This window comes from Miscanthus floridulus, chromosome 17 (assembly GCF_019320115.1).
Source record: "Miscanthus floridulus cultivar M001 chromosome 17, ASM1932011v1, whole genome shotgun sequence".
Lineage (NCBI taxonomy): Eukaryota > Viridiplantae > Streptophyta > Magnoliopsida > Poales > Poaceae > Miscanthus > Miscanthus floridulus.
This window is the reverse complement of record NC_089596.1, coordinates 17,503,461-17,513,837: the sequence shown is the minus strand read 5'-3', so window position 1 is coordinate 17,513,837 and position 10,377 is coordinate 17,503,461. Positions and strand designations below refer to the sequence as shown.

At 41.7% G+C, this 10,377-nt stretch overlaps 1 pseudogene; it reads right to left on the bottom strand.

The window, feature by feature from the left end:
* Positions 1 to 958: 958 nt before the first annotated feature.
* LOC136518886 (probable indole-3-pyruvate monooxygenase YUCCA10) lies at positions 959 to 2,858 on the bottom strand (annotated as a pseudogene).
* Between the last annotated feature and the right edge of the window lie 7,519 nt (positions 2,859 to 10,377).

Sequence of the window (10,377 nt, the reverse complement as noted above, 5' to 3'; positions counted from 1 at the left end):
GGCGTCTCCACAAATCAATTCTGTAGTAGTGATAGTTGCACATGAGCTGCACTATACTCGCTCCGTCTTAAAAAGAATGACCTTAAAAGTTTAGTCAAAATTAAACTATTGTAAGTTTGGTGAATTTGTAAAAAAAAAAGTTGTAACATTACTACAAGTATATAACGAGTATAGTATCATTCAACTATTATAGGGTTCAATCAATCAATTGAGAAACTGTTTCATGGATTTTGATTTCTTGTGGGTATAGTACCTTATTGAATACTCCCTCCGTATTGGTAATTCAAGTCGTTTTGGACATCGATACGGTCTCCAAAGCATAACTTTAACTTCTTATTTTTATAAAAATGTTTATTGGAAAGTGATATATGTAAATTTTTATGGAAGTACTTTTCAAGATAAATCTATTCATATGGTTTTCATATTTCCAAACTCAACAACTTAAAAGTTATTCATTATTTATATTTCCAATATTTGACCCAAGTCTTGTCCAAAACGACTTGAATTATCAATATGGAGAGAGTATATAATTGATTTTTTTTACGGTTCAAACCTGACATGGAAATGGTTTCTGTCACACATGCAATTTTTCCATCCCTATCGCTTCAGTTTTGTTAGTTTTTTTTTTCATGTTGGTATATATACTGATAGGAAAATGGTTTCCCAATTTCTCTATCGGCATTTCTTATTTTTTCCTACTGGTTTTGCATTGTGCATGACCTTTCTTGAACTTTTAGAAAATGATATAATTGACTTTTACGCAGCCACTATCTAGACTTCTTTGATTTTAAGCTAAGCAACTATGAACGGAACGGGCAAGAGTGATCTTCAAAAGCCAGGTTGGCTTATTTTCCACTTCCAAATCCGTAACAGTAACGTAAAAGTAAGGTGCGGACAGTAGACAATTTCCATAAATAGATAGTTAAAATGACTAATCTTGAGACGGGAGAGACGTCGATTGTTAGATATTATTCTTGACAAGTGTATTCCTTAAATTCTAGCCAACAATGGAAAGCATGCGTGGAAATTTCGTTTTCTAGCGGCGTAGGGTCGGTTTACTTCACTATCAGGCATAGCACGTCCTCCTGCATCCAGTCGCTGGGATGACACAGCTACAGCTACAGCTACAAGTGCTCCTGCTCCTGCTGGGGACGCAGCAGCTTGCTGATGTCGGCGGCGATGAGCTCCGCGTCCTCGCAGCTGCCGTAGATGCCCCTCCGCACCATCCCCGCGCAGTACACAGCCCGTTGTCCCCCCTTCCAGTGCTCCGGATAGCTCCGCGCCGCCATCCCATCGTCACCGATCAGCCCGTCCTCGCTCTGAACAAAAGAGAAATGCACATGCATGCTTGTATTAGAGTATATTGTTGCAAGTTGCTAGCTAGCTAGGGAGATCGAGCATGCATGCGTGCAATTGCAGATATATGAGACCGTACCGGCGGTCTGAGCTTTGTTGCTTCGCGGCAAAGTCTCACGCACCAGGCCACATGTTCATATGCACGCAAGGAACAGCTAGCTGATATCATGGGCGCAAATGTGCAATGCATGCTAGCTTTTGCCCCAGTGCAGATATAGATAGATCATCATGATGCAGTGCAGTACAACGCACACAGTTGCCGTGGATGACTGAGAGCTTACCTTGAGCCACTGCCTGACGGTGCTCCGGTAGCCGGTGGCGAAGACGATGGCGTCGAAGGGGTGTCGGTTGCCGTACGTCCCCGAACTCGACGACGTTCCCGCGGACGCTCTTGACGGCGGCGGGGAGCACCCGGATCTCGCCGCTCCTGATCTTGGCGTAGGTGCCGACGTCGACGACGGGGTAGGCCGGGGTGGTGAGCTTCATGGTGAAGGGCCCCACGGCGGACGTGTCGCCGAACACGACGGCGCACATGAGCAGCACCAGCTTGTCGATGGCCCACACCGGCAGGTACGGGTACAGCGCCATCGCCACGTTCCAGATCTCCTTGGTCACCAGGTGAAGCTGCATGCGTCGAGCACATGCATGATGCATCCATCCACCCACAATAAACAACAATATTGCAGTACATCTATCTATTCTTTACTGATGGCAGCCTATTCTTTATCCGACGACTGTCTGTCAGCTAGGCATGCAACAAGAGAGGGGCCGTACCAGAGCAGGGCATGCAGCAGTAGCACAGCAGTATATACTGTAGGCTATTACTACTGACCTCGCCGCGGACGACGATGGAGGTGACGGCGCCGGCGGCCGCGAGGTCGTAGGCGATCTCCATGCCGGAGTTGCCCGACCCGACGACGAGCACGGCCTTCCCGCGCATCCCCTCCGCCGACCGGTACTCGGCGGCGTGCATCACCTCGCCGGGGAACGCCTCGAGCCCGGGCACCTCCGGCACGAACTTCTCGGCGTTCTCCCCGGACGCCACCACCAGGAACCTCGCGGCGTACCGCTCGCGCTGGCCCGTGCCGCCGAGGTCCACGGCCTCCACCTCCCACCGCGCGGTCCCCGGGTCGTACCGCGCGCACCGGACCTCGCGGCGGAGGCGCGTGCGGACGGCGAACCGCGCCGCGTACCCGTCCAGGTACGCCGCGAAGTCGTCGCGGTGCACGTACGTCGGGGCCGAGTCCGGGTGCGGCAGCGCGCTGTACTTCTTGCCCAGGTGGAGGTGGAGCCGGTCGTAGGCGCGCTTCCGCCACAGCGAACCCACGCAGTCGTCGCGCTCCAGGACCAGGGCACGCACACCGCGCAGGGACAGGCACGCCGCCGCCGCTAGCCCCGACTGTCCCGCGCCAACGATGATCACATCCTCCGCCGCCGCCACCGCAGCCGCCATTGCCAACGCCGCCACGAGCTCCAGCAGGCGCGTCAAGGGAGGCGTTGCGTGCACGTGAAGAGAAGAAGACAGAGAGGAGTAGGCAAGCGAAGGCCCCTGGCCCTTTTCAATTAGATTTATAGGGAGGTGGGGGAGGACGCGGAGGTTGGTGGAGCCGCGGCGCGTCAGGTGGGGTCCTCGCCGCGCCGCGGCGTTGGGCCCCGCATGGCATTCTCCAAAATTGTCATGCATCGTGTGGTGGCTGGTCGCCTGACGGTGCTTTGCGTTGGATTTTCTGGTATATAGGCCACGTTTATTCAAAAAAAAGTTTTAAAAAATACTACAGTAGCCATCACATCGAATCTTACGATACGTACATAGAGCATTAAATATAGACAAAAAAAACTAATTACACAGTTTCGTTGGAAATCACGAGACAAACGTTTTGAGCCTAATTAGTCCATGATTGAACGCTAATTACCAAATAAAAACGAAATTATAGTAGCTAAATTTTTAAATTTTGTCCAACTAAACACAGCCATACTCGTCGATCTGTCATGCCTGCAGGCTGCAGCCTGCTACTGTGTCGAATGACTGCACCTGCATGTGGTTATACGAGGATGGTAAAGATGGTACTGGTAATAAATATGGTGCCAAAACTGATACTCCCTCCCTCGGAAAAAAAATAGAAGACGTTCTCTAAGAAGACAACTTTTTTTAACTTGCACTAATTATATATAAAAATATATTAATATTTATAATATATAATTAGTATCATTAGATAACTCGTTGAATATACTTTCATAATAAACTTATTTGGAGACATAAATGTTGCACGTATTTTTTATAAATCTAGTTAAAGTTGAAAAAATTTGACCTGCACACATCCCATAACGACTTCTGTTATGGAACGGAGGGGGTAGTTTTGTACAGGATGATCTATACTATCTGTCAGCTCTAACTAAGTCCCTGTTTAGCTAATACTGCCTCCATTCCAAATTATAAGATTTTTTTTTTTACTTTTTTAGATAAATAGCTTTGTATATGCACTTATATATAAACTATAACTACGTACATATTAAAAATAATGCATCTAGAAAATGATTATTATTTAGAATGGATGGAGTACTTAGCTACCTAAATATTAGCTGGCTAACGAAGCTGTCCGGATCCGGTAACTAAAATATAGATGTATAGGTGGTTTTGTCTTTAATTTCCTTTCTTTTCTATCTACTATTAGAGGTACGTGGGATGGTAAAAACATTTTTTCAAGTTATTAACTGCTATTAGCTGGATTAATATAGCTAGCGAGATAGTTGTTAGCTAGGTATCCAACTAACAATTAGCTCGGTTCATTTGGATCCATCCCATAGCAGCTAACTATTCATTAGGTGGAAGCAAACAAGGCTTAAAAATTAGTCAGCTAAGAGCAATTCCAAGAGATTCTTTATATCCTTCCTAATTTATAGAAATATATATTTTAGTGAAAATACCCTCCAACAGGATCTCCAAATATAGACATGCATCCTCTATTTTGGATTTCTCATTAGTCAAAAATAGAGAACACGGATGGCTCTCTAGAGTGCGCACAAGATATGAAAAAGTTGTTGGAGGGTATAAAGATATAGAAAACGATTTTTACTCAAATGACTCTTCAAATAATGATTTAGAGAGTAAATTTTAGAAAGACTATTGGAGATGCTCTAAAGTTTAGCATATAGCTAAATATTAAGTTATAGGTTGTTTGGCTCCCCAACTAAAAGTTCCATACATAGCTAAAAATATACTAATGTGTCCTATTGATCAAAATTAGTTGGGTTTGACCAGCTAGCAGAATATCAATTAGTTTGAAGCTAGAGACCAAAATTAACCCACACGTTAGTCTTTCTGTATTGATAAACAAAGACTAGTTCTTAGCTACTAGAAGTTAGTCTACGGAATCAACAAGAGCCACAGTATTGCCTTTATAATTGAACTATATAAGGGAGTGTTCTGTTCTAGTACTCTACTCCAAAAACACAAGTCACTGTTAGCACTATCACTAGTTCATTACTAGTTGCTTTGCGCTCTATTCGTTTGAACTTATGAGCCCGGCTTATCAGCCATGATACAGTATTTTTCTCTTACAACAAAACAACATCAGCTGGCTTATCAGCTGCAAAAACCATCAGCCGAATAGGGCCTTGGAGCCGGTAGTAATAATATATCACGGTCGGTTTGTGGCCCCAAGCAAATATGTAATTTTTTTAGTGACACATGATATGTCCAATTTGTTCAATATTGTTGTAATAACATATTTTCTGTCAGTGATCCATTTCTCTAGTAATTACCCATAATGTTTGCCTCCGGTTAAAAGAATAATGAAATAAAATACGGTATCCTTGAGAAAAAGTTTTTTAATTGTTTTTTTTCAAATATATTTGCACGCTCTAGAGCAAGGGCGGACTGAGGCAGGTGCTGCTGGGATGCAGCACTACCAGCCAATGATGTATCCTTAAGCACAAATCATCCTTTTACTATGACTAATGGGGTGTTTTAATTGTGCCAGCTAATAGTTTTTTGTTAGCTAGGCTACTAACTAGACCCTATTTGGATCCTTTGGCTAATAATTACATGCTTGATAGTTGCAGCTGAGAAAAGCTAACTATAGTAACTCCTAAGATCCTCTTTATATCCTTTCTAATTCATAGAAATAAAGATTTTGGTAGAAGAATAGTCTCCAACAATTTGTTTAATTATATCTCTAAATATAGACATTCTCTATTCCAGTCAAACATGAATAGCAGGGTTGGATCTCTAGAGTACGCACAAGATATAGAGAATCTGTTGGAGAGTGGAAGATATATATAATTTTATTCAAATGGCTCTCCAAAAAATGATTTAGAGAGTGGATTTAAGAGGGACTCTTAGGAAGTGCTCTAATAGCTTTTTATTAGCTAGGCTATTAACTAGACTATTTTAATCCTCTAGCTAATATATAGTTAGCTGCATTTAGTTAGGGGGCGAACCAACCAATAACTTTCTATTAGCTGGATATTTAATTTTATGCTATTAGTTGGGATATTATATATCCGAGTTGTTTTGATCCACTAGAGTTAATTTTAGTAGGTAACTATTAGCTACATGGATCTAAATAGAGCCTAAAGCGTTGTTTGGATCACCTACAAAAAGTAAGAATGAGGTGGGAAAATGAGAATGAGATCCAAACACTTGGATTCTAGAATGAGATAGTAGAATCTAACTATCTACCGTAAACCTACTATTTGGAGATTTTCACTATGCAAAGTAGTTGTGGATCTAGAAATTTATATAATATAAGAGGGGGCCTCAAGTCATCATCAACCTCTACAACCCCTCCTTTCTCTCTTTCATTTATATAAAAATTAGAAAGGACCAAAGTAAAGGCTCCATTGTCGTGGAAGCGATAGGAGGGGTTTGAGCCCCATCCGTCCCACCGCTAGATTCACTTCTGATTCACTCATGATGCAAAGGAACATTTAGTCCCCTGCAACGTAGGATTAAAAATACAAAAACAAAAAAACACAGGAACGGAATATGAATGCATATGCAAAATAGAGAAATGAAAAACACAGGTGAAGGGACTGTGACGTCTCAGAGGGGGTGAATTAGGGTTTCTAAAAACTAAACTTGGCCTCTATTTCCTAGATATTAAAACCTGTGCAAGATATCTATCTAAATATGCAACTAGGTTTTATTAAGTGTTACTATTTCTAACACAAAAGAGTTATCCAATCAAGGGTTCAATCCTATGAACTAGTCTAACAAAATAAACTTGAAAGGTAAGCACACAACCTAGGTAAGTAATGTAAATGAGAAAGCTTAATTGAGTTAGAGATGCAAACTCACAGTGACGATAGCTGACGTGGCATGTTGAAACTTTGTAATATTTTTTGAGCATCTTAATGATCTCAAATGAAAAACCTTAAAAGTAGAAATTTATAGATCTCATCGAATGCTATAATTTTCATATACAAAGTATATTTATCCGATACCGTACCAGAAAGATATGATTTTTTTAAGACAACAACTTTGGTACGCGAGTAATATGCTGCTGAAAATTTATAATAATGTTTTGAGTATCTTAAGGGTCTCAAATGAAAAAAACCCAATACTACAAAGTTATAGGTCTAATCGAGCTCTATAAGTTCTTTATACAAAGTATCTTTATACGACACCAGATTATAAACATATGATTTTTCTAAGGCGACAAGCTTTATACGCGATTAATATGCTGCTGAACTTTATATTATTTTTTGATCATCTTAACCACCTCAAATGACAAAAATAAAAACTAGAAAATTATAGATCTCATCGTGGACTACAAATTTCATGTAACAATCATCTTCATCCGAGGTCGTATGAAAAAATATGATTCTTATAAGATAGAGCCTTGTTGCTGATATGTGGGTCACATCTGTCAGATCAATGGAAGTGCTGAATCAGCATGCCATGTCAGCTATTGGGTCCAGTAAACACCCATTTGGATCTGAATGAGACCTGAACCAGCTTCAAGAACCCAAATATATATTTTCGATGACTTGTGGTGAATTCGCACGGGCAAACAAAAAACAGAAACAAAGGTGAACGAATAAAAGAATAGAAAAACAAAAAACAAAAATAAAAGTAAGCGGACAAAAAGAAACAGATCTAAGTCCGCACGTGCAAAACACCGGGAAACCAAAACGCCTCGTTAGTCCGCACGGGCAAACAAAACACAGAAATACAATTGAACAAAGAAACAGATAAAAGAAAAAAATGAAAAAAAGACCGAAACCAAGAAACCAGATAAGATAAGAAAAGTTTATACTTGATTAATACAACAAGATTAGCATTACTTGTTGATTATGAAATATACCGTCGGCAGTTTATTGTTTGTCGTGGACCTCGACAGGCTGACCCATGAAGCAATTGTAGTAGCTGTTTCAAATGAGGCACGAGGGTGATTTTGTGGAGCGGACACCCGCCCTGCCCGCAAGCCTAACACGGACACGGACACGTTGTGGAACACAGTGAAAACTCGAGATATACACAGCCAAATCAGCAAAATACACAGTTCATTCATGCAATTGTATTTGTTATTACTTACAACAAACGAATCAATCAACCTTCTGTTTGGTTCAGAATTACACAAATGCCACACTTTAAAGTACACAAAACATACATAATTTTAATGAAGACAGCAGGAAAAAGAGAAGGGAGGGAAAACACACATCCTGTTGCTTCCTATACAGAACTATAATGTACAAACAACATACCACAAAACATTTGCTTCGACCACTCATGAGGGGATATATATTTCAAAAAGACAAAGCATGCTTCTACCACGCTCTGCAAATGTGGGTTGAGGGGGTCTACAAGAAACGTATACCTCTATTTACAAACTATTCACTCTTGTTAATTCCACTCGGACTGCCCAAGATACTATGCACAACATCAGATATATTGACATCAGCTTTACAAACAAAAACCAGCCTTTTGCACGGGTGCTGATGCTCATGTAATCTGCAGTCTGCATATCAAAATGGAACATCAGAGAACACCAAACAGTGATCAGGCATGAACACAAAGATCCACTGCTCCCCGGGGTAATGGTATTAGCATTCAGTCAGTAAAGTGGAATTTCTGAGACATGTTCCGACTGACATTTGTGATTAGGTATGGACGACACCAGTGGCATCTTATCCTTGGTGAGAACACACAAAATTTCACATAGGACCTCTCCAGTATGGTAGCTTTGTGCTGTACCACTTCATGATTAAATGCTCTCACTAAGAGGCCCTGCCATCATTTTCATTGCTCCTGCTGCTCAAACATGTGCACTGCTTTTCTATCACTCCACTTCCCAGGTTTATCATTCCCTTCTCTGTAGCACATTGTAAATGACACAGATAGGATACAGCTGATGATGTTCTGGTTTCAAAATGAAAACAAGTAAAAGCAAACCTTGATGGGCAAATGTACACAGAAAACTAACAGCCATAGCAGAAATGTTGGTCCTCACAAATGACAATGTTATTATTGAAATATTGAACTATGACATAAAAAACATGCATGATATTTTGTTAAGGTGTGTTACTGTTCAATTTCATGCAGTACCCACCAGTGCATAGATAGAAATTCACAAACCCCTCGACTCTTAATACCAGACAAATTACCCTGCCCCCTCTCAATCTCACCCACACCCCAAGCCCGTTTGAAACTGATTTCTGTCATACGTGGCATTGGTTTTGGTGTGTTAGCATCCACGTTATGATCCACGTCATCCCTTCTACATCATGTGCCAACACGTTAGCACCATTCTTTTCTCTTGTTCTCTTCCTACCCATTCCGCCCCTTCCATATCCTTTTAAACTGCTGTTTGGTCATGCCTACACCACCACACCAGGCTTCCTGCTGCCCACAGCTGCGCCAAAACCAGTGTCCACACTCTATTCTTCTTCCATTCTTTGGTTCTCATGTTTGCTTTCTGTGCTCCCTTCCCTTCTTTGCCCTCTTCAGTTTATGCTAGCACCGGCAAGGTCATTGAGAAGGGAAGCGAACAATCGGAGCGAAGCCATGAGTACGAGCAATAGCAGTACGCCCCATTGCTGCCAGGGGCGGAGAGGGCAGGGGCCTGGCCTCCCTAACGTTATATGATCTTTATTAGTAGATCTCATTAGTTCTCACTAATCACTAGGGACACAAGTAAACAAGCCTTCTAAATCAATTCTAGACGCCTTTTCTCAGATACATCTCTTGATTGTCTAATCCTGTGTCTAAATAAAATAAATATAATGTGAACTGTTAATTTATGAACAATATCCCTTTTTTATCTTCAATTTAGAAATTTCCTCCCTCCGTTCCAATTTATAGGTCGTTTTGACATTTCTAGGTACATTATTTTTGCTATGTATCTAGACATATCATATATTTAGGTGCATAGCAAAATCTATATACCTAGAAAAGTCAACACGGCGTATAATTTGGGACAGAGGGTGGTTGTATTTTTCCAAGGCGAAGAGATTAAAGATGATTTATTATAGATTTTTAATCCAACGTCAAAGTTGATAATTTTTTATGCCACCGTATTTTTTTTACACTCGATGAGCCGGCCCCCCATTGTTAGTCGCTGAATTCTCACTCTTGGTAGTAGGAGAATTCTTACTCTCATCGAGAGAGGATGACACTAGGAGTTGGGGCAATTTTCTTGTCTATTTCTCACACAAGCTCACACAAATGCCATACCAACCTGAGGGGTTGGGGTTACATATTTATAGCTGCTAGGCAGCCAAGCATATGCCAAGATGCTAGTCTAAGATGCTAGTCTAAGATGCTAATATGCTGTCCTCTAAGATACTGTCCTAGATGCTAGCCCTAGATGCTAAGATGCTAGTCAAGGGTGCTGTGCTGTCCTTGGCACTTGGCAGCAACAGCAGTCCCCTCCTTGTGGCAGCAGTACAGCCAACAGCCCCACAAAGCAGCACAGAGACTTATCCATCATTCTCCCCCTAAGTCTTGTGCGTCGTCTTGTGGGGGAGTTGAACCATCCCGGTCCTGGAGCAGAGCTCAAGGAACTTGATCCTCCCAAG